The following is a 23,542-nucleotide window of genomic DNA, read 5'->3' as shown; positions in this document are numbered from 1 at the left end:
TCCTTAATGCATGCAAGGTTAGGAGTTAACACTAGGGACAATTAAAGGAGTTCCACAAACTGATGGATAACCAAAATACGGAGAAAATGAACCACACTGAGCCACAAACAGGGAAAGAATGCTCATTTTTATGACTACCATTGAAGGAAAGTAAACCCCTGTACCGAGTGTAATCCATATTAGGTAAGGGAAGGAAGATTTGATAAAATGTTAGCCACAATAACAGGAAAGGAAAATAGGTTATTATACAGAGATACGGAGGGACCTGCAGTTATGGGCAGGTGGTGAGAGAGCAAACAAGGGAAAATAAACTACCTGCCTGAAAAATATACCTGTGGTAGATGCATCTGTCAATGATAGTATTGATAGGAGCCTCTGCTTCACATTGAGGACGTGCAGTATTATTTTAAGACAATAGCATCGTTATAAGTGGGATATATTTAAAACAGAACTAATAGCTCAAAACTGGGCATCCGTGAGGAATTATGGGCGATTAGCAGCAGCAAAATTGTATACAGCACACAACCTCATGGCCTGCCACACACCTTGCTCTAAACCATTGCCATCAAGCCATGGGAGTATCTTTGGTTCACTAAGGAGTACAGAAGAGCATGCAAGGAGCAGGCTAATTAAAAATTAGGTGCTAACCTGGTGAAGCTACAACACAGGACTACAAGCATGCTAAACTGTGGAAAATAGAATGGTTTAGACAGAGCTAAGTGATCCCACAACCAATGCATCATATCAAAACTCTGCAATTCTGTTACATTGAGTTGTGAATGGTGGTAGATAATTAAACAACCATCTGGACCAGGGAGGCTCCACGAACATCATCATCCTCAATGACGCTGAAACCAGTACGTGATTACAAGGCAAAGTTGAAGCATTTGCAACCATCCTCAGCCAGAAGTGCTGATCAAATGGTTCATCTTGGCCTCTTCCTGAGGGCCCTTTCATCACAGAAGTCAGTCTTCAATTCAATTGCTTCACTCTAGGCAAAGTTAATAAATGATTGAGTGCACCGTATATAGAAAAGGCAATGGGCCCTGACAATATTTTAGTTGTAGTGCTGAAGACTAATGCTCCAGCACAGGCTGTGTTTATAGCCAAGCTATTCCAGCACAGCACTGGCAACTACCTGACAAAGTGACTAGGTGTGCCCTGTACACAAAATGCTGGACAATTCCAATCTGGCCAGTTACTGCCCAATCAGCCTAACAGCAAAGTGATGGAAGGGGCTGTCGACAATGCTATCAAGCGGCACTTACACAACATTAACCTAGTCACTGATGCTCAGTTTGTGTTCTGCCTGGACCACTCAACTTCAGACTCATTACAACCTTGGCCCAAACATGGACAAAAGAGTTGAATTCCACAGGTGAGGTGAGAGTGGCTGCCCTTATTACATCTGACTGAGTGTGGGCATCAAGGAGCCCTTACAAAATTGAATTCAATAAGTGTCAGGGGAGGAAACTGTCCACTGGCTGGAGCTATTCCCAGCAAAAAGGAAGATGATTCTTGGAGGACAATCATCTCAGCTGCAGTATATCGTTGCAGGAGTTCCTGAGAGCAATGTCCGAGGCCCAACCATCTTCAACTGCTTCATCAATGACTTTCCCTCCATCACAAGGTCAAATGTGGGCATGTTTGCTGATGATTGCATAGTATTCAGTTCTATTCATAACTCCTCATGCTTGAGTTGATAACTTACAAGGAACATTCCTGCCACAGAAGTCCCGGCCAATGGCTATCTCCAGCAACAGAGAGTCCAACCACCCCCCTTTCAGATGATCAGGCATTATTTGTGTTGAGAGAAATAGAGGGCGGAATTTTCCATACCCGCTGGTGTCGGGTGTGTTTGCCGGTGTGAGCGGACAATATAGCGACAAGGCCAAAAATCGGTTTGAAACCAATTTGCAATCGTTCATTCTGCCCGTCAATGGCAGGTTCCGTTTCCCATCTTCGGGTGTCAGGAAACTCATTGTAATATACCTGCATATCACTATAAGCCCAGCTTGCCAGAATCATCCCCCTACACTGGTATATCCGAGCACAGCAGCATGATTGCGTGCTGACGTATTTCACAACAGTATATTTAAGGCGTGCACCTGCTGGGTTACACTCCGAGGGGAATTCCGAGGTGAGTGCACAGTAACGTTGTGCAGCGCTCGCCAAGTCTCCTGTTGGACTTCAAGGCTGAGGCACTGCACATTCAGGCGAGGGCACAGGTAAGTTGCTTTTTCCCGGCTGGCTGACAGTGTGGTGCTGGGGCAAGGGCTGTCCTGCGGTTGAAGCAAGTTGTGGGGGTGGGTGAAAGAGCTGACCTGTGGTTGAAATGACTTGGATGGGAGAGTGAAAAGACTGCCCTGTGGTTGATGGTAATGCACAAGCACATGCGGGATGGGGGGAGAGAAACGGCCACGCATTAGGGAACCCTATTATAAAATGACCACTCCAGCTGACACAGTTCAGACACAGCCACATTGCTATGCTTGGAGTCGGGCCTCTCGCTTACCTGCCCATTCAAATAATTCAGAGGCATGAAAGTGCCACCAAATGCTCCTGAACTTTTCACCCCTTGGACACAGACTGCAAACTAATGAGCATTTTAGCGGACTGCAGAACAGTTGGATGACTGGGCATGTTGTACAATCTCCTTGCTGAAGCTAGCCATGGAGCAATCATTGATGGAGGATTCACAGCCCCTTGAAATCCCATTTTGGACCACTCTCCCCCGTGGTTCAAGCTAACAGTGCAGCCTTCCAGCACGGGTTAGGAGAATGCCGGCGACCAAGTTGAGAGCACAGCATGCAGTCCAATGGGTGAAGCTGCTGCCAATCGGTCAGGTGAAGTGGGGCAGAGGTAGGTGGGGTCTCAGGCAGCCATGCAGCGTACTAATCTCTGGCCATCCAACTGGTGGCTAGTACTCTCTGGGATGCATTAAAGGGCCTACAGACGTAACCAAGAGAGGTTCTTAGAGCACACATGCTAACCCACACATCTCTCTCTCTTTCATTCTGCAGGAGGAGTACATCAGGAGCATGGAGCCTAGTCTGGCTGTAAGCCTCATGGTGTACAGAGAGTGGAGGCAAAGGAGAAGAGAACGACGGAGGCATCTGGCTGGGCAGAAGGAGGAGCAGCACTTTCAGGAAGGAGGGGCTGCTCATGCCGCTGGAGAGCCACTGTGAGCCATCACTAGTCAGCTTCTAGCTAGATCGAGGGTCTATAGGCACCGACTTTTATTCCTGCAAGATCCAGTCTAGGATCGCCTACGGAATTGATTGGTCACATCTATCATCTATTGTAGGATTTGGTGCTATGGGGCCATGGAGGTCATCCACTGCCAGTTGCCATAGGAGTGACTGCAGTGCTCAGTTTCTATACCAGTGGCTCCTTTCAGGGCTCCACAAGTGACCTCTATGGGATATCACAAGCCTCCACCCACAAATGCATCCTTGCGGTCACAGATGTCATTTTAGCAAAGGCACACATCTTTGTGCATTTCGTCCAGGACCAAGAGAGTTGGGGTTTGCCCAGATCTCAAGCCTCTGGGTGTCGTCGACTGCACTCACATGGTGGTCAGATCTCCATTGCTACAAGCAGTCAACTGTGTCAAATGCAAGGATTTCCATTCACTGCAATGTTCAGCTGATGTACGACAACAAACGCCTCCTGCAGTTCTGCGCATGGTTCCCAAGGAGTATTCATGTCTCCTACATCCTCAGTTGGTCTCAGATCCCTGACATCTTCCAGGGTCCACAGAAGCTCCTTGGGGACAAGGGCTTCCTGCAGAGGGCATGGCTGATGACACCTATGCATCTGCCTCAGACTGCAGCAGAGTGAAGGTATAATGAGGCTCATGGTGCAACTCACACATTGGTGGAGCAAACCATCTGGCTGGTGAAAATGAGGTTCTGGTGCCTGAACCGGTCTGCTGGAGCCCTGAACTATAGTCCACGGAGGGTGTCACACATCATTGTCGTTTGCTGCGCCCTTTACAGCCTGGCGCTGCAATGGGGAGGGGGGTTGGCTGAGGAGGAGATGGAGGCGTTGGACGACTCCTCCGATGATGAGGACATCAGTGGGGAAGAGGGTGATAAGGTCCTCGAAGGTGAGGATGATGTCGATGAGGCCAGATGAGATAGGGGTCCTCAGATGGCTCTCAAAGCTGCTAGATTTGTGGAGGATGAAGATGACATGCAGTGAGGAGACACCATAAATCCTCACATTGCATCTGTAAATGTTTGACTCCAGTCTGGCTGATGGCAGCCCGCATACCCCTGCGATAATGCTCCTGCCATGGAGTCGCAGTGGAGGCCCTAATAGTCGCTTGACTACAAGAGGATGATGATGACATGCAGTGAGGACACTCCATAGACCTTCACAAAGCCTCTGTGAATGTCTGGCCCCTGTCTGGTTGAGGGCAGCTCGCTCCATGTCACATCATGGAGATGCAGATGTGAAACTTTAAATGCACCTGATCCTTTGTCAGCCTTCAGCACCTGACCCCTTCAGGAGCTCAGCATCACTGGTCACAGATGCTGATGAGGTGGTAGCCACTGCTCATCAGAACAAGGAGCCACAGGCAGAAAGACATTCCTGGGAGCTTAATTACAATAGTGAACATTATGGACAAGTGATTAGCACCTGTGCCCAGGCTGTGCAAGTTTGTCTTGGCCTAAATAGCCAAGTGGTTATGGTACTGCGTTTGTAACCCCAAGATCAAGAGTTCAAATCTCACAATGGCAAGCTATGAAACAATGTAACTTCATCTGAATAGGAACAGATGGAAACATGTGTGTACTCGAAAGAGTTACATCTTCTACCTAGCGACTTACCTGGCAGTGGAGAGATAATGATCATGAAGGTTGTTCTCCCAGGACGAGGCTATCCCATTGCATTTCGGGTGTGCTGATGCCTGCGATGTCCCCAAATGCGGGATACTTGACTGCAAAATTTGTGGTAGTGGGGGACTGTGTTCGCGCTCTCCCCGATTTCAAATTCAAAGAAAATAGATACATCCTCTACCTAGCTCTGCTGCTATGTCTTGGTGCTCCCCCGACATCCACAGCAGAGGCAGCCTGCTTACTGCTATGCCCTGTCTTAGATGATCTTGGTGGGTGTCCACTGGAGGGCACCTGGCCTGCTTTTGGGGTCCTGCTGTGTGGCAATGGCGTCCCCTTGGCCTGTGGAGCTGGAGCTGCTTGGATCACAGGAAGAGGGGATTCAGATGGGCCAGATACTCCTGGCCTCACCTGGATGGATGTCCTTGGGGTATGCACCTGCTGGTCTTACACCTGATCGGTGTCTAAGGGACCCTGGCTGACTCCTTGAGGAGAAGGGGTAGCTGGAGTAAGATTGAGTTGCCCGGCACCCCTCTCACATATACATTTTTGGAGACAAACTAAGGCTTCAGTGATGGAGTTCAGCCTACGCAGCAGTGCAGGAACGATGTCCTGGACCAAGTTCTCCATGGCAGCTGCCAACCTACCAGTATTGAATTTGATGTGTTGGCATGCTGGCGCTACCACCTCAGCCTGAAGGCAGACAAACTCCTCCATCGTGCCCTGCAATCTGAGGGGTGCAGCGGACATCCCTTCCTGATGTTCCTGAGCTTGTCTTTGCAGCTCCAGCAGGGGAGACATGACCGAGTCCAGAGGCTCATCATCTAACTTGGACTTAGCAGATCTCTGGTCACCAACAGCCCTCCAAGTGCCAGACACCTGGCAAGTCGCTGCTGCCGCCTGCTGTGGATCAGACACTGTGATGTGCTCACCAGATTGTGATCCCAAGGCTACTCTAAACCTAGGTCCCACTGGGGTATGTGTCTCTGCGCTGGTTGATGGTGTGGGTGAGCACTGTGATGGGTCTTCAATTAAGGTACCTTCGGTTCTTCTTCTGAGGTTTCATTAGGGCTTGGTTGGAGGCCCTGGATCATGGACTCCATCAGTAGTTTCCCAGATGTGCCAGCGAAAGGAATGAGAGACAATTAGTGCATGGCAGTGGCCTGTGAAACAGGACACATCACTCACCGCATGGTTGTCTGATGAACGTTGCACTGCTGGATCCTTACTTGGTACAGCAGCGCCGACCTCACAGTCAGCACAGGAATGGTCCAGATCCTCACCAGCCAGCTGGATGGCTCTATTTTCAAAGTCTGTGAGGATCTTGATCTCAGGCATTCCTCCATCAGTCTGTGACCTTCGCCTCTTGCTATGTGCCAGCTGGTCCTGCATGAATAGAGATATAGATAGTGTAAGCAGGATGCCTGCCAGGCCAGATGATAAGTATGCCTGTCATGTGTGGGTAATGAACGGTTCCATGGGCAGGATGAGGACAATGAAGGTGTCTGTGAGGGTATGAATGGTGATATCCCTTGAATTGGCAGTGAGTGAGATCCCTGTGAATGTGTGATGGGTTTGTGAGTGTTTGAGTTGAGAGTGATGAGAAGAGTGACTTACCCTGGTAAAATAAAGGAGATCATTCATCCTCTTGTGGCACTGGGTGGCTGTCCTCTTTTGTAGGCCTTTAGCACTGAGCAATGCTGCCACTTCCCCCCATGACCAATTGGTGATCCTGCTATCCCTCCAGTGGCCAGACATCAAGGTAAGCCTCCATTGTGTCCAAAAATACTCAAGGAACATGTCATTAAACCGGGGAGCTGCAGTCTTCTTGCCTTTCAGGGCAATGTCTTCTTTGCAGCAGTCCTTGCCTGGAAGCACTGAGAGGTATTTGCACGGCTACACTTTGAGTAAGTTGCCTGGCGTGATGAAGCAGTGAGGTGATGTTGTGACGGGCAAATGAGAGCCCGCCCGCCATCGAAATGGCCTGTTCCCCGGGAAGGTATTATTAATGAGGTGGGATTGGAGCGATACAGCGTGAAAAGCCGTCACTGTGGCATGTCGGCACTATCACCTCAGCCAGAAGGCAGACAAACTCCTCCATCGCGCCCTGCAATCTGAGGGGTGCAGCGGACATCCCTTCCTGATGTTCCTGAGCTTGTCTTTGCAGCTCCAGCAGCTGAGACATGACCAATAAATGCTGGCCTAGCCAGCGATGTCCACATCTCATGTAGTGAATGAAAATAATTATAATGTTTCCCAGTTCTGATGAAAGAACACAGACCTGAAACGTTAACTTTGTTTCTCTTTACACAGATGATGCCTGATCTGCTGAATGTCAGAGGGCGGTGGTTTGACTCTCTCTTGCTGGAAATAGCCATTGCCTGTGACTTCTGTGGCAGGAATATTACTTGCAATTTATCAACCCAAACCTGAGGAATTACAGATTGAACTGGTTTACTGAGGAAGCTCTGCACTGTTGGACTTCTAGATGATAATTTTCATAAATTTTTTTTTGGTTTGTGGTAAAGTAGGTTTATGGGTGTGAATGTAGATGGTTCTGTCTTTTTGATGTAAGTACATTTGGAGTCAGGTAGACTGCAAGCTTGAAATTATCAAAAGAATCTCGGTGTAGAAAGTATTTGAAATGCCACTGAATAAGCATGGATGCTGTCTTAGCATATAAGGCGTGAAGGGAATTTGCATTTTTTGCTAAGTGAAGGGATTATTTGGATTTCAAAGGGATGTTAGTCTGTTTATAATGAGCTAGATTAAGGCTAAGGAGTGTGTTTATTTTCCCAAAGGTTCCTGAAAATATTGACAACATACAAGCTTTTATATTATGGGAAAGGTACAAAGACGTATGGAACTGTAGAATTTACATATCAAAGAGAGAAACACATATATAAAGGAGAATGAAAGGCTATGTTGGGACAATGTAAGATCTAACAGGAATGTGTGAAACAGCCTTGAAGAAGCCTCCAACTATTTGTACATAATTCTACTGTGTCCAGTAACTAAGGTTGGAGAAAGCCATTTGGAATTCCACTGTCAATTGGGAGCCGTGTTAACTTGCTGGGTTTTTTAAAATCTCAAATCTATTTTGGGCTGTTGCCTTAAAGTGGGTGTGTAACTGGAAGTCAGGTTAGTTAGGAATTTTAGGATTTGTTATCATAATAAGTAATTGCAGTCTTATGTATGTGCTTGAAATTTTTTCTTTTGTTAATAAATATTTTAATTTAAATTTTAAAATCTCTAAATGTCTTGGTGGACTCACCACTTCCAAATTCAGTGCACCCATCTTCTCGTAATACATACAAATTGCAAAACCGTTGCGATAGCATGGTCAAGTTTCCCTTGTGGGTTTGGTCCACCTGGCACACGTCATCTGCTACGTCATAGCAAGATGAATGTACAAGATCCCATGGCTCTATTTCAAAGAAGAATAGGTAAGTTATCCTTGGTTTCTTGGCCAATATGTATCCCTCCATCAACATCACAAAAGCAGATTATCACACTGCTGTTTGTGGCAGCTTGCTGTGCAAAAATTGCCTTTTTTAAATTCATTCATGGGATGTAGGCTTCTCTGGCTGGGACATCATTTATTGCCTATCCCTAATTGCCTTGAAAAGATGGTGGTGAGTTGTCTTACTGAACTGTTGCAGTCCATGTGATATAGGTACACCCGCAGTGCTGTTAAGAAGGGAGTTCTAGGATTTTGACCCAGTGACAGTGAAGGAATGGCAATATATTCCCAAGTCAGGATGGTTAGTGATTTGGAGAGGAACTTCCAAGTGGTAGTGTTCCCATGTGTCTGTTTCCCTTGTCCTTCTAGATGGTATTGGTTGTAGGTTTGGACGGTGCTGTCAAAGGAGCCCTGGTGGATTCCTGAAGTGCATCTTGTAGATGGTGCACGCTGCTGTTACTGTGCGTTGGTGGTGGCAGGAATGAATGTTTGTGGATGTGGTGCTTTGTCCTAGATGGTGTCAAGCTTCTTGAGTGTTGTGGGAGCTGCACTCATCCAGGCAAGTGGGGAGTATTTCATCATATTCCTGACTTGTGTCATGTAAATGGTGGGCAGGCTTTGGGGAGGCTGAGGTGGGTTACTCATTACACAATTCCTAGCATCTGACCTGCTCTTATAGCCATAGTATTTATATGGCTAGTCCAGTTCAGTTCCTGGTCAATGGTAACCTCCAGGATGTTGATGGTGGGGGATTCAGTGATGGTAATGGCAATGAACATCAAGGGGTGATGGTTGGATTCTCTCTTGTTGGAGATGGTCACTGCCTGACACTTGTGTGCTGCAAATGTTACTTGCCACTTGTCAGCCCAAGCCTAGATATTGTCCAGGTCTTGCTGCAACTGCAACTGTGATCTTTCCTACAGCACAACAATGAACACATTTCCAAAGAAACAAGTATTTCATTTGCTGTAAAGCTCTTTGAGATATCTTGTGGTCATGAGAAGAGCTCTATAAATGCAAGTTTTTCTTTTTCTTCCTTTCAATGTTGAGTCTTCATTGGAACATTGCAGTAGGCCAAGGACAGAAGGGCTAGGGCAGGAGTAAGATGGAGAATTAAAATTACAGATAACTTGAAGCTCAGATTTGCATTAGAACAAAGATGTTCCGCAAAGTGATTACTCAATCTATATTTGGCCTCTTCATTGTAGAGGGGACTACATCATGAGCAGCATATACTGTATATTAAATTGAGCAAAATGCAAATAAATCACTGGGCTTCACCTGGAAGGAGTGTTTGAGAGTTTGAACAGTGCAAAGGGAGGAGGTAAAAGGGCAAGTGATATATCTCCTGCGTTTGCATGGAAAGGTGCTTTTGGGGAGGGGTATGTTAGAGGGACTGAGGAGTGGACAAGGATATCATGAAGGTAACAGTCCCTTCAGAACACTGAAAGGGGAAGGAAATTTGTGTCTGCTGGTGGCTTCACACTGGAGGTGGTAGAAATGGGGGAGGATGATCTGTTGAGTATGAAGGTTGGTGAGGTGGAAGGTGAGGACAAGGAAAACCCTGTTGTACTTCTGGGAGGGAAGGCTGAGAGCAGAAGTGCGTGAAATGGAACAGACAAAGTCAAAGGCCCAGTCAACCATGGTGGGGGTGAAATTCTCAGTTGAGGAAAAAGGGAAGACATGAAAGAAGCAGTGGTATGGAAAGTTGCACCATCAGAACAGATGTGACAGAGAAACTGAGAGAATGGAATAGCATCCTTCTGGAAGCAGTCATGAGGGATTATACTCAAGGTAGCTGTGAAGTAAACATTGGTTGATAGCCTATCATCAGAAATGGTGACAGCAGAGTCAGGGAATGTGAGGGAAGAATCAGAAATGGACCGTGTGGAGGTAAGGGAAGTGTCGAAATTGGCAATGTAGTCGATGAATTTTTCCAGGTAAGGGCAAGAGCAGGAAATGACATCAATAAAGTAAGCATTATACTGGAAAAAGGTGAAGGAGAGGACCTATTTAGGACTGGAGCAAAAGATATAACACATAACCCACAAAAAAGGAGGCCTAGCTAGCTTCCATGCAGATACCTACAGCAATACCTTTATTTGGAGGAAATGAGTGGAAATGCAGGTGATGCTGTTCAATGTAAGAACAAATTAAGCCTGCTAGAGGTGGGTGGTGGTGGATGGGAACTCCATTCAAGCTGGAAATGGAGATCTTCCAGACCACTCTGGTGAAAGACGATGGTGAGGAGGGATTGGATGGCCATGGTAAAAAGACAAGAACATGTACAAAATGCACTGCAACAATTTTCCCAGGTTTCTTTGACGGCATATTTCAAATCCACAACCTCTGCTTCTTGGATTGACAAGAACACCGCCACCTCCAAATCTCCTTCATTCTTACTCAGAAATATGTCACCGTTCCTTCATCATTGCTGGGCCAAAACCCTGGAACTCCTTACCTATTAGCACTGTGAGATTATGTTCAATAAGCACACTATTGCAGTACAAGAAGGCAACTCAGCACTGCCTTCGCCAGAGAAATTAGGGATAGACAATAAATGTTGGCCTTGCCAGAGAAGGCAACATAGCTTGGATGGAAAATCCAGGAAAGAGTGATGGGCGGAAGGTACTGAAGGAGAAGCAGGGAGGCAGGTAAAATGTTCCATCAATGAACAAAGCATCTCACTCCCAAAGCATATAATCTCACCCCTTTGATTCGGCAACTGTCTGGCAATCCAGCCAACATCCTGTGACACATAATGAAACAGTGCAGCTAACTATTAAGCACTCTTTCACAGAGACTGGGTTTTGTAATAGATTGGAAAATTGTCCTCTTGCCAATCCAGCTCAGACAAAGTTCCTTCCCTTTGCTGCCGAGAAAAACTCTGAAAGGGGTTTGGCACTTTCTTATAGTTGCAAGTCAACACTCAAATTAGTTTCATTCAGAAGTGCCAAAATGGATAGTTGTTATTAGAAAGGGAATTATCACACTGATGTAGTCAAAAGTGTCTGGGTTCAAAAAGTTACTTTGAAAGGAGATTGTCCTTCTATGAAAAAATATTTTATTTCACAGTTGCAAAATATCAGAGTCAGTTTTCTGACTTTGAAGTCCCGGTGGGATGTTCACCTGCAAAGGTTGCATATCAAAAATTTAGGTACCCTACTGTACATTATTTGCAGACCACTTAAAATAATAGAAAATCATAGAAAGTATAAACAAGTAGGACAAGTCCTCAAACTCAAGGGATACAATACAATCACAGCCACGTCACATGTTGCGAATGGTTAACGAGCACAGCTACAGGTACTGCACTTACTTTGTTCCTCGAAGCTTCCAACAAGTGTGAGAAATGTTTTGTTTACTTTCTTGTTTTACTAACGACAAGAAATAGATAAATTAACAAAGTGAGATGCAATGCAAGACAAAACACTGCCAAAGAATGGTGTTAGACTGGCAATTACAACATTGCTGTGATTGTATTGTATCCCTTGAGTTTGAGGACTTGTCCTACTGGTTTATACTTCCTATGATTTTCTATTATTTTAAGTGGTCTGCAAAGAGAGGAAACAACAATGAGGAATTCTAAGTTAAATACTGCGGATGCTGGAAATCTGAAACAAAAACAAAAATTGCTGGAAAATCGCAACAGGTCTGACAGCATCAGTGGAGAGAAAGACAGAGTTAAGGTTTTGAATCCGTATGCCTCTTCTTCAAAACTAAAGAGCAAAAAAAGTGTGGTGAAATTTTTACTGTTTAAGGGGGGGTGGGACAGGTGAAGCTGGATAGAGGGCCAGTGATGGGTGGAGGCAAAGGGGAGATTGCAAAAGATGTCATAAACATAAAGTCAAAGAGCTGTTGATGGTGGCAATACCAGCTAAAGGAGGTGCTAATAGTGACATTAAGAGTAGAAAGCAGAATGAGCAAGTGACAAAAGGCCCTAGTGGGGGTGGGGTGGGGGGAGAGGACAGTGTGGGAAAACAGATCGAAATAGGCTGAAAGGTGGGGATAAAACAGTGAATGGAAATAAATTTGAAAAATAATAATAATGAAAATAGATGGGGAAAAAATATATAAAAATCAAAAAATAAATATTTGAAAAAGGGGTACCACGGCACCTTCCTATGCAATCGCAGAAGGTGCAACACCTGCCCCTTTACTTCCCCTCTCCTCACCGTCCAAGGGCCCAAACACTCCCTTCAAGTGAAGCATCGCTTTACTTGGACTTCCCTTAACTTAGTCCACTGCATTCACTGCTCCCAATGCAGTCTCCTCTACACTGGAGAGACCAAATGCAGACTGGGAGAATGCTTTACGGAACACCTTCGGTCTGTCCGCAAGCATGATCCAGACCTTCCTGTCCCTTGCCATTTCAACACACCACCCTGCTCTCATGCCCACATGTCCATCCTTGGCCTGCTGCAATGTTCCAGTGAAGCTCAATGCAAACTGGAGGAACAGCACCTCATCTTCCGACTAGGCACTTACAGCCTTCTGGACTGAATATTGAGATCAACAACTTCAGATCATGAACTCTGTCTTCCATCCTTACCCCTTTTTGATCCTCTTTTTCGAATATTTCTTTTTTAATTTTTATGTATATTTTTGCCCCACCTATTTTTATTATTATTTTTCAAATTTATTTCGATTCATTGTTATATCCTCACCTTTTGGCCTATTTTGATCTTTTCTCCCACACTATCCCCTCCCCCCACCCCACACCCACTAGGCCCATCTGTCACTTGCTCATCCTGCTTTCTATTCTTAATGTCACCATTAGCAACTCCTTTAGCCAGTATCATTACCATCAACACCCCTCCGACCCCTTGTTTATGACAGCTTTTGCAACCTCTCCTTTGCCTCCACCTATCACTGGCCTTCTATCCAGCTTCACCTGTCCCCACCCCCCCCCCCCCCCGCCCCCCCACCCCCACCCCCCACCTCCCCTAAACTGTATGTATTTCACCACATTTTTACTTCTCTTTGGTTTTGAAGAAGAGTCATACGGACTCGAAATGTTAACACTGTCTTTCTATCCACAGATGCTGTCAAACCTGCTGCGTTTTTCCAGCAATTTTTGTTTTTGTATGAAGAATCCCAAGCCATGCACACACATGACAATTGCAGAGGCGTTTTAACTGAGGTGGGTTTCAACCGTTTGTGCTGGGCAGGGAACAGGCAGCAGCAGCATCTTAGCTTTCCATTTTCCATTTGCCTCACTTCCCTGCCTAATGAAGTCAGTAGAAAGGAACATTGGGTGGGGTGCACAATGCACAAGCTACCCACTCCTATCCATTTCCCATCTAGTGGGAAGGGTGTAACCCCACTCCAACCTTTCTCCACGCCCCCATCCCCAAAGCCCCTTTAAATCAAAGAATAAGCTCTCCATGCTTTGGATGGTTTTCTTAGAACCTAGTACATTGAATCCCTGAAAAAAGGGAGCTTAGAGGCATCTTATATTGAAGTAAATACATGGTAGTCTGCAGACTCCTTCATACCTTTAGGCAAGGTATGGAAAGAGAGAGAAATTTTAGGGCCTAGTGCATTCACACTTTGTACTTGAGGAATGACCCTTTGGCCTACCCTTTCTGCACTTCAATCAATGAGAGATATTTACTTGAGGAAAATGGGAAAAAAAAAAGAAACATTAAAAAAGCTATAAATAAAATAAAAAAATTCTCAGGGTACATTTCTACAGAATTGGTTTATGGCTGCATAACATGAGCCAGCAGTTTCTATTGATTAATAGAGAAAAAGAAGCTGACTAAAGCAGAAGTAGGAGCTGAGTGCTTTAATCAGTTCAAGGTTCTCCATTTCAACATACAATCTCATGGCTCCTGAGCTACAAATATCAGTGTTAATCTTTTTATATTGCTTCCACCATCATTGTTTATATTCTTTAAGAAGTACTATATAAGGTTTCTTAGAATATGGGAATCTAAACAAGGGAGAGGAATATAAAAGAAACAATAAAATAAAACTATTATAGATGATTTCATAAGATCAATAATTGCATGCCCTTTTCAAAAGAAAAATATTACCATTTAATATAGGGAATGCACAAAGAGTTACTTGTGAACATACACAATTAATGGCTGAAAAAGACCAATTGATTTATCAAGCCTTTCTCAAATACCATGAGGGCTGAAGTATCATGATTAAACACATTCCCCCTCCATCCTGAGCCTTCCCCAATCAAACCCTCAGTCCTAAGAAAGCCAAAAAATGTTAAAAAAAATCAGAGCCAATAAAGGAAAAAGTGCTCAGGAAATTTCCTTTCTGACCTCTTCAGGCAATCACAACCAGAACAGGAGATCACATTCCTCTGCCGGCAGGTTTAAAGATGGGAGATCATGTAAAATCCAGCAGGTGGCCTTTCCACCATCTACCTCCCCTCCCCGACCTGTCTGAAATTTCACTGGGGGTGGGGTAGGCATCAGGCGGCCCACCCACTCTTTGTCTAGTGAGGCCCTTAACTGGCCAAATAATGGTCACTTAAGGGCTTCATTTCCCCACCAAACCCCTGGTATTTCACCTCTGGCAGGGGAAGGCCTACACCATGCGGAAGTCTGTCAAGTTAACTGCACAAGCTGGTGTCAGGGAAAGGTGGGGGATCTCCTTTGTGGGTTCCCATGGCCGATTGGAGGTATCCGACTCCCACCTCCCTGCTCGCAAGTTCATCCCTCCTTTTAACCTTCCCCGCCCGGATTCTTGAACTTAACCTCACCTGACCCCCTTGCCACCCTTGCTGAGTCCCCGACCCTGGGCTTAACTGGGACCCTCAGCATGGTAGTCCCACCAGTGGCCACTGGTTGGCTCTGTTGAGACTTCAGAGCTGCTGACCATTTGATGAGCCTGCAACTCCGTAACGTGGGTGTTCCTCCTGAGAAAGGGGTAGAAATCTGGCCTTAAGATGATTAATGTTGCTCCCGGAGTTAAATTCTGTGGGGCAGCCATTGGGGTTGTGGGCATGCTCCCTCTCTGAATTTTTAGCTGGGATGGTGGGCCTGCGGCAGCCTGTAAAATACCAATCATTTCTAATGACACTGGGGGCAGTTTTTCTGAGGTGGCTGAGATGGATTAAGTTGCAAAACTATTTTTCTAGCACAAAACACCATCTTGGTAAAAGAGTTGAAACCTGAACAAGGAACAGCAACTCAGAGCCTTATTAAAAAGCTGATTGCCGCTTCAAATTCCTGCAAATGCTCATTAAAGGGGCTACACAGCATTTTGGTGTCTAGCTTTCAGCGAACACCCTGTCCAGTCTATGAACAGTGGCTTGGGAGTAAACAAGGCATTGATGTTGATTTCATGTGCTTTTTAAAGCGATATTCACTTTTTCATGTTCATATTGCTGCTGCAGCTGTGACCAGTGGCTCCAAAACACATTGAGAGACTTTCTGGGACACTTTGTCAAGTCTTCATCAACGCTCCATCAACATTCATTTCGGAAATTATCTGAAGGCTTCACCTAAAGCGAGTAACTGCTGTGCTACTCTGCCTGATATACCTTATACGAGTCACCAGGAGAAAAGAAGTGCTTGATCATGGGCATCTTGCTAGAGGACCCTCTTGATCTGGATGAGGCATGTGAAGAGGACATGAAGCCAGTTGGAGCCGGGCGAGTTGCTGCACAAGAAAGGGACAGCAGCGGGTTAGGGTGACATCCTCCAACCCTTTCAAGACATGCTTCCTCTTCCATTGCCACATCAGAAAACCTGTGCTCCTGTTTCCTTGGTCCCTGAGTCATGCTGCAATAATGTAGCACTGTGTGCTAGCCAGAACACTCCTGGCCTTCAGTGGAAGGAGGTGCAAGGAGCTCACAAGGAGTTCTGCTTCATGAAAATTGTATCTAATCAACAGTTGAGTGCTAACCCCTTCCATTCTGTTACACTGGAATAATCTCTTGATAAACACTCCATCCAGCCCTTTTTTGAATTTATGGATATCTATCAGGTCACTTCAACTCAAATTGGTGCAATTTACTATAGAATTCAGGAAATGTTATGAGTTCAGAAGCACAAACCCAACTTGTGTTTATTTATCTAGCAAATGTAACTCTTAATTATATCTTTCATGGTTAATTGCTTTTGGCCAAGCTTACTTGTTTGAATTAGTGAGGAGTTGCAAGGTGAGCTGTGTAGTCAATTGATTTGCAATGTTCAGTAACCAAAAAATTACAAAGAAAGTTTTCAAAAAAATTAACTTTTTTTTAAAGGTGCAGTTGTTTTATAGGAATTTGGAACACTCGTCCCCTTGCATATACAAAATTTCAGCTAATGGTTTACTAGAGACATAACCTGTTTGTATAACCCAAATATCTGTTGTAAACGAGAAAGCTTTGCAATAACAGGATGATTTGATGATTTATGACTATTTTGGCAATAAATGACTGAGAAAGAAATGAACTGAGTTACTTGAACTCAGTCTCTCAAACAGAATCTATCATAAGGTAAAAATAAAACAGGGAATCCCCCAATACTATGGTCTCAGAAGGCAGCCATGTTCACAAGGGAGCCTCAGGGAAAGATAGGGCGACTAACACTAGAGCCCCAATTCTGTGACTCACTCTTCCAGTGAGTGTGGTTCCCCACTGAGAGCACAGAATCCCACATTGATGCCTAAAATGTGATAACACAAGGTACCTTCTTTGAGAGATAAATGGAAGGTGTAATGAGCCTTCATTCAGGCAATAGTTTAACTAAGTCAAAAAGCGGATACATGGGGCCAAATTATCGCCTGGCTGCAGAGGAGAGCTTTAGCATGTGAATGGCCATGTTTAGGCTCAGATTCTCTCTCCCAAGTCAGGTGTATAGAGATGGGAGAATTCCGGGCCCCACGAACCCGACCTTTAAAAATAGCTGCTGAACTTCTAGGTTTGGTCCAAGGGTGTGGTGGGGGTGGCATTGGCACAAACTAGAATAGGTGTCAGGGCAGGTGACCATGGAAGTAGTGAGGGGCCGGAGGTGAGCCTGGCATCTGTTGGGCTACTTAGGTGAAGATGAAAAGTGGCCTTTTAGAAAGGCCCATTTGAGATGGAGGTCATAAAAGGTGAAGATCCTGTACCTGAGAGGAGATGTCATTGCCTTGTCAGGTGTGTGTCAAAGCTGTGAATGTTATCCAACTGTTAGCTGATCCTGGAATGGGTGGCCCTTCAAGGGTTTTCCCTATGGGAGAATTATCATTGTTGCTGCCTAATCAAAATGTACTCTACTGAACCACTGAAAACATGGAGTGGACTCTCAGGACATAGCCAGAGAGGTGGCATCCTCTTGCTATCACTACTTGATGCAGATATATGTAGTCATTTAGTTAGCTGCTGAGATCAGTAGGTGAATGAATGATGAACAGTGCCATGCTCATTATCCTATCTACTGGCTCACTTGCCACCCATCTATCAGGATGCACCCACACTGTTGACCCTTGACCAGGTCCCTCATAGCTGCACACTGTCATGGCATAACAATGTTACTAAGAGGGAGGTAAACAGTAGAGCTGTCAGAGGTCACAGAGTACAGTATGTTATCTTGGAGTTATAGCTGCAAGATACATGGCTCCAAGCATTTGTGCAGAGCCATGTTCTACGCCAAACCTAACCAGTAATCATTGATGATAGAGTGAGAACGGCTAGTGCATGTAAGCACACAAAGTGAATGAGAGTGTGGTAATCTGAATGGCTCACAACCTTCCTCTCACCTTACAGTTGTATTCATAGAATGTCACAAAGAGGAGGCATGGGGGGAAGTGATAAGTCCAGCTGCCCCATCCTTTTCTGACCAGGGCCTTCAACTTATGGTTGAAGAGGTCCAGAAGAGGAAACCTGTTGTCTGCCCTGCTGGTCGCTGTAATGCCCCTGGAATGCAATGGGTCATTGAACCTTTCTCTGCACTAAATCCATGAGCAAAAATGCTCGCCACAGCCACAATTTGCATCCAGGCCTTCTTGGTTTCTCGGAAGGGCGATTCCCCCTTTTTCCAATAATTTATATTTTTTAACATAGTTTTCTTTTCCCACCTATTTCTATTATTTTTAAATGTATTTCCATCCATTGTTTCATCTCCACCTTTCAGCCTATTTTGTTCCCTTTCCCCCACCCCATCCCCACAAGGGCTAACTCATCCTGCTTTCCACCCTCAATGTCACCATTAGCACATTTCTTAGCTAATATCACTACAGCCAACACCTCTTTGTCCTTTTGTCTATGACATTTTTGGCAATCTCTTCTTTGCCTCCACCTATCTCTGGCTCTCTGTCCAGCTCTACCTGTCCCACCCCACTCAACCAGCTTATATTTCACCTAATTTCTATATTTCCTCAGTTCTGATGAAGAGTCATATGGACTCAAAATGTTAACTGTATTCCTCTCCACAGATGCTGTCAGACCTGCTGAGTTTTTCCAGCTATTTTTATTTTTGTTTCAGATTTCCAGCACCCGCAGTATTTTGCTTTTAACATAAATTCATGTTGTCATTGCAGACCGGAAGGGTGAAAAACGCCATGGAGTTGCCCCAGACCGGGCGTGGGTCAGTCTAGCTGAAACACATCTGTCTTGTGGAAATGATAGCCATGGAGATTGCCAGGGTGCCTGAACAGCTGTCTGTTGGTGATGGTGAATCGCCGCTAACAGGTGATAAAGCCAGTGTTGAAACCACCTTGGCACTTGGTGACAATGGTGGAGGTCATGATGTCATGAGAGGGAATGTCAGGATAGGGTTGCGTCAAAAGGGCAGCATGAACACGGTTAAGGCATTGGAGTGCATACGAACATACAAACATACAAAACAGGAGCAGGAGTAGGCCATTTGGCCTCTCAAGCCTGCTCCATCATTCAATAAGATCATGGTTGACCTGTTTGGGTTTTGAGTTCCACATTCCGATCTACCCCCAATAATCTTTGATTTCCTTACCTCACAAGAATCTATCCACTCCTGCCTTAAAAATATTCAGTGACCCATCTCCACCGCTTTCTGCATCTGGAAGCATATTTACAATAAGAAGGGATATACCTGAATAACTCTTTTCATGTCCCACACAAGGGGTACCCTATCTATCCAAAGACATGTCCAGGTTATCCAAAGAAACGCGCCAAGTTCAGATCTGCTCTGACCAGGTCTACTTCAGGTTCCAGGCTCCTGGGCTACCAAAATCCAACAAGCATGGAGGCAGCTGACGATTTAAATGGCCAGCTGCATCCATAAATGCGTACGTGTGAAAAGTGCTCTGCCTCCATTCCTGCCACCCCCTCCACCCACGCCCCCCCCACCCCTCTCCCCCACGATCCCCCCCCCCCCACCCCGCCCCAAAAAAGAGAAATGCTGCTTTCGGGGGTGGAACTTATGACTTTTGGCCAGTTCCGCTTTTTTTTTTACAAAATGAGGAGGGTCTCCATCATGAAAATCCAATTTCCCTCTGCATTCCCAATCCTGCGCCACCTCCCTGTGGCCTTTTTGCAGGTCGGGAGTGCCTAGTGTGCAAAATGAACATCTGTCCCTGCTGAGGTCAGGCCCTTCATTTTAAATGGGGGGTAAGTATTGGATTTCCTCCCACACACCATTTCCTCTGGTGGTGAATGGTTCTGGAAACCCACTAAAAGCACGCCAGCTTTGACAGTTCGTAAAGAAATGGAAAGGCCACTGAAGAGATGGGAACATCCTGAAAGGTAAATTTAAAATGTTTTCACTCCTTCAGATGTTACTATTAGGTGCTGCATTGTAAGGTAGATGTGCTATTGGGGATCTGACTTTTAAAGATAAGTTGACCCTTACATTGACCAGCATTGTGTAATTATTCACATGCAGTGTAGTACTTTTCCAATGGAGAAAGCACCTTAAAATGGACTGGAAAGTATAAAAAGATGACCCCTGCTATCATATTTTTGGGCTCTGATTTAACCGGACTGCCAGACTGCTTTTTTTTTAAGAACTGCTTCTGAAATTAGGAAAAAAGCACAGCACCACCCGACCCACCCCACCCCAACACACACACACACACACACACATACACACACACACACACACACACACACAAAGCCCTCCATTTATTGAGAGGCACTTTGCTTTAAAATGGAAATTGATCTGCGGGCTGGGATTTTATGGCCCCATCGCAGCGGCAGGGGTGGGGGGGTGGGGTGCGGGGTTGTTAAATGCAGCAAGCCATTCAAAATTCCATTGACTTTAGCAGGACCATAAAATCCTGCTGGCATAAAACTCTTCCTGCACTGTGTCAATGGTGCTGGACACAAGCAAATAAGCATTTGGTACAGGAGTAGAGTACTCAACCCCACAGATCTGCTTCACCCTTTGATAAAATCATGGCTGATCTGACTGTGGCCTCAGCTCCACTATCCTGTTTGCACCCCCCTCCACCATAACTATTGATCCCCTTACTGATTGAATATCCATCCAACGCAGCCTTATTTCTATATATTAATGACTTTCTGAGAGAAAAAAATCTTCTCACCTCAGTCTTAAATGAGAGACCCCTAATTTTTAAATTGTGTCCCCTAGTTCCAGAGCCCCCAGAAAGGAAAAACCCTCTCAGCATCCACCCTGTCAAATTCCCTCAGGCTCTTATATGTTTCAATAAGATCACTTCTCACACTTCTAAACTCCAATAGGTATAGGCCCAATCTGCTCAGGTTTTCATCATAAGATAATCCTTTCACCCCAAGAATCAGTCAGGTTAACCTTTTCTGAACTACTCCTATGAGAGACTTTTCTCCACGTCGGGCAGGCCATTTGGGAGCAGGCGCGGGCAGGTGCGGAGCCGATTGCTGCCCGCGGTCAATTAAGGCCTGACGGCGTGACATGTGCCTGGAAGCGCTCAGCACTACCTGTGCATTTGGGGAAAGGAGGGAGATTCAGGGCCTTTGGTCTTTCATGCATGTGTGCGAAAGAGTGCAAAACTCCACCGAGGCAAGGAGCTGCCTCAGGGAAATTAAGCTCATAATGTGAATTTTAAATAAAGATGCTAAAAAATCATTTACACATGTCCCCTAATGTGACAGTGTCACATGAGCTGGGACATGTTTTTGAAATGTTCAAAAAATATTTATTATTGTTAGAAACCCTTCATGAAACCTCATCCCGCCCGTGGATGAGGTTTCATGAAAAATGCAAAGGCCGTTTGGGCTTTTCGTCTGCCCGCCAATCTTAAGGTTAGATGGGCAGCCCTGTCAATATTAGTCTATTGATGGCCTTAACAGGCCTTTGAAAGTTTGGCAGGCGCGCTGTTGACTCCAGTGCGTGCTCGCCGAACGGAAGATCGGAATGACGCACAGTGACATCAGGACACACGCCCAATTTCACCGCACATCATTTTATGCGTCAGTGTGCAGGGCCTGCCCCCGCACACCAAACAGAAAATTCTCCTCCTAGTGTAATTATATCCTTTATTAAGTAAGGACACCAACTGTATACAGTTCTCCAGATGCGGCTCATTAAGGCCCTGTACAGCTGTAGCAATGCTTCCCTACTTTCATATTTGATTCCCCTTGCAATAAATGCTAGCATTCCATTTGCCTTCCTAATCAGCTGTTGTATCTGCATACTAACTTTTTGTGATTCATGCACCACAACATCTAGATCCTTATGTTCTGTAAAGTTTTGTAGTCTCTCTCCATTTAAGTAATATATTGCTTTTCTATTCTTCCTGCCAAAATGGACAAGTTCACATTTTCCCATGTTATACGCCATTTGCCAAATTTGTGCCCACTCCCTTAACCTACTGAAATCCCTTTGATGATAGCTTTATGACAGCTGTTCCCTTATGAATGCTTGGCTGTGTTTCAAAAGCTTTAGTTCAGCAGGTGGTCTTAGAACAATTAAGACTTATAATTAACAATTAAAGCCTATAATCACTGAAAATGTCTTTGATATGATTTCTTACTTGTTACAAAGCTAATAGGCACTTAAAAGATCACAAGTATTTTTCCCTTTTTTTTCTGTTCATGATAGTGTGTTTGCATTCCAGGTTTACTTAGCTTGTTAGAGGTTTTATGTTTTTTCCAATGATTTTAAAATAATTCCCATTGCTGTTGTCTGGCTCCTGAGGTATGTACATAGTGCATACTGGGTGAATAGCTATGGAGGATACAAGGGGAGCATGGAGGGGCAAAGGGCAGTATGGGTGATATGAGAGGGACCATGGCGGATACATGGGATCATAGAGGGGGCTTGGGGTAGCACGGGCAATCTGAGGGGGCATGGGCTGGAATGGGGTGGATGAAGATGAGAGAGATTAGGCGTGAGGTTTAATGGGTCTTTAAACAATGTTGGGAGCTTTACTGCTGTATTGGTGAACTGAGGCATGCTTTTTAACCAGCACCTGCAACTCTGCACCTCCACTCCTCACAGACTCCAATGTGGCTCAAAAAAAGCACTCTGAACCCAACCTCTATGTGGCAAGACAAAAATGGAGTGTGAAATCACACCTGGGTCTGGTGTGCAGTTTATGAGCCGCAAATATGCACAAGTCAGACGAAGATTCGAGTCATGGCTTTCAATTTTACTGGTGAATCGTTACAGTAGAAGGCTATTGAAATTTGGGCAGGATTTTACATCCCGCTGGTGGGCACATGTCTGACCCGATCAGGCGTAAAATAGCGCATGATGATGTTGGGTGAGCCTCCCGACGTCATCAGCACTTGCGCGATATTTCAGTTGGCGGGCATGCACGAGACTCGGCAACCCGCCCACCGACAGCTAAGAGGGTTACTAAGCCCATTAAAGTTTCAATTAACTGCCATTTTTCGCTGCCCGACCAACCTTATGGTTGGTGGGCGGGCAAATTGGCCAGGCGGTCTTGGATTTTTCAGGAAACCTGATCCGCAGGCAGGATGACATTTCCGACATTAATTTTTTAAAAAGTTTTGACAAAACTTTTATTACGTTTATGCTCATGTGACTGAGTCCAATGTGAGGACATTTTTTTTTTCCAATTTTCAAAAGCTTTATTTTAGGTTTTAAAATTCTTCAGCTTCCCTGAGGCAGCTCTCTGTCTTCAGGCAGCTTTCAGTGCGCGCTCCCCTGCGCGTGCGCAGACTTTTACGCTTGCGCTCCTCCTGCCCCCACCCCAGCAGCGCTGAGCTTCTCAGTGCGCCTTTCAAGCTGGCTGGCCATTACCAGCCAGTGCGAAATCGCAGTCGGGGGCCAATCGCAGGCGGCAGGCCATTTCCCGGCCGTTTATGGGCCCGCCCGCCTGGTGACCCGAAAACCCTGCCCTTTATTCCTGGAGG

The 23,542-nt window shown here is 45.4% G+C and overlaps 1 non-coding gene across 1 annotated transcript; it reads left to right on the top strand.

Moving 5' to 3' along the window:
• Positions 1 to 4,830: 4,830 nt before the first annotated feature.
• Positions 4,831 to 4,994, top strand: LOC121285668. Its single transcript, XR_005944740.1, has one exon. It is a non-coding gene; the product is annotated as a U1 spliceosomal RNA (small nuclear RNA).
• The last annotated feature ends 18,548 nt before the right edge of the window (positions 4,995 to 23,542 follow it).

This window comes from Carcharodon carcharias, chromosome 1 (assembly GCF_017639515.1).
Source record: "Carcharodon carcharias isolate sCarCar2 chromosome 1, sCarCar2.pri, whole genome shotgun sequence".
Classification (NCBI taxonomy): domain Eukaryota; kingdom Metazoa; phylum Chordata; class Chondrichthyes; order Lamniformes; family Lamnidae; genus Carcharodon; species Carcharodon carcharias.
This window is presented reverse-complemented; position numbering and strand designations above follow the sequence as displayed.